Source organism: Suricata suricatta, chromosome 5 (genome assembly GCF_006229205.1).
Source record: "Suricata suricatta isolate VVHF042 chromosome 5, meerkat_22Aug2017_6uvM2_HiC, whole genome shotgun sequence".
Lineage (NCBI taxonomy): Eukaryota > Metazoa > Chordata > Mammalia > Carnivora > Herpestidae > Suricata > Suricata suricatta.
In genome coordinates this window covers 152,463,423-152,465,242 of record NC_043704.1, presented here as the reverse complement: position 1 = coordinate 152,465,242, position 1,820 = coordinate 152,463,423, and the positions used below count along the sequence as shown (strand labels likewise).

The window sequence follows — 1,820 nt, the reverse complement described above, 5'->3', positions numbered from 1 at the left end:
AGTAGAGACCCTTGAATACTGAGAACAAACTGAGGGCTGAAGAGAGAGGGGGGAAAGAGGAAAAGGGGTGATGGTCATGGAGAGGGGCACTTGTGGGGCAGAGCACTGGGTGTTATATGGAAACCAACTTGGCAATAAACTATAAATAAATAAATAACAGAAGAGGAAGAGACTCAGCAGTCAGCGAAGGGACAAGTAACGCAGGAAGAGGAGAGGTCACACACGGGGCGGGTGTTAGAAATGCAGACGCGGCACAAACGAAACAGAAGACATGAGGAACAACAAAGGAAAGGAAGGAAAGGGTGCTTGAGATGAAGGTATCACCGGGCTCTCAGCCCTCAGCTCTCAGTGCATCGTCCCCCACCTTTGGGTTGTCAATAATCGGGGTGATGACAAGGTCGGAGTCTGCGTAGATCAGCGCTCTCATCTGGGATTCCAGGTCCTGCTGACTCACGTGTTCACTCACGATCTGAAATAAGACCAAAAAGGAGGCTTTGTTTCCGTGGCTACTGCCGAGCATTTACGAAGTGGGCTAAGAAGACCCTAAGCCACCACTGGAAGGGTCCCCGTGTCCCTCAGGTTGCTATTCAAAACACTCAGAGACCGTCTTCTCTGAGCTTCACAAAAGTCCTCAGGCCTGAGTAGCAGCATTCTCATTGTTAGAGAAGGAAAAATCAAAGCTCAAAGTAACCGGTCTGTTCTCGTTTATCACAAAGGCTACTCAGGACCAGAGAACAGATCTTCCATAGTTTGATGTCTAGGCTACAATGAGGCAAACTTGTTTTCCAATTACTGGCACGATTTTTGATCATTCATCCACTGCACACTCACCAATATGTTCTGCTTTACAGAATATTCAGTATGAAGTTAAAATTATAGCAGAAATGAATTTCAGGATCAGATACTACCTCACTACCTAAGCATTAAACACCTCTATCTAGCTAAAGTAGACTGGGGCGCTCAGTTGGTTAAGCGTCTGACTTCGGCTCAGAGCATGATCTCACGTATATAGTGAGTTCGAGCCCCACGTAGGGCTCTGTGCTGACAGTGCAGAGCCTGCTTCAGATTCTGTGCCTCCCTCTCTCTCTGCCCCTCCTGTGCTCACACTCCGGTCTATCTCTCTCAAAAATGAACATTAAAATTTTTTTAATAATAAAACCTAAAGTAGAGTTAACACATAATGAAAATGAATAACCATATTTAAGACTTCTCCCTGTGTTCTACTTATATGTAACTCTCCTTCCTAGGGCCATACCGCCATGGGGCATCACATCAGACAAAAAGAGTATTTATGTATTAAGAACTTCCACTGAGGCAGCTCTTCCTGCCCATGGAGCCCGTCCCCATGCTTTAATAAAAACACTTTTTTCCACCAAAAATAAAACAAAAACAAAAAACTTCCACTGAAACACTGACCAGCAAATAGAACAAAACAGGAGGGGAAAAAAAAAACCTAGTGAAGTGAAAAATGAGGAAATTCTCCAAAACTGAGGCAAGGGCATGAATAAAGGACTAATTAGCTAAAAAGCTCTTAGAAACCAAGACTACCCCTTTGCAACTTAGAAAACAAACTTATAAAAAAAAAAAAAAACCATGAAGAATAAGTGAGGAGGAACTTTGTACAACAAAGAATGTAATGTTTAAAAGCATGGACATTTAAGAAAGAAAGACTTCAAAAAGGCCAAAACAATGAACTAAAAAATAATTAATTAATATGAGAATTAGTAAGGTAGTCCAATTAGAAATTTATATGTAAAAATTAATTTCCTATATATAAATGAAATGTGTGCACAGTTAACATATTCTAAAAATGAAACACC

The 1,820-nt window shown here is 41.5% G+C and overlaps 1 protein-coding gene across 1 annotated transcript in view; it reads left to right on the top strand.

The window, feature by feature from the left end:
- Positions 1–1,820, top strand: part of ULK4 (unc-51 like kinase 4) — a 492,439-nt gene that overhangs the window by 29,739 nt on the left and 460,880 nt on the right. The window lies entirely within an intron of this gene.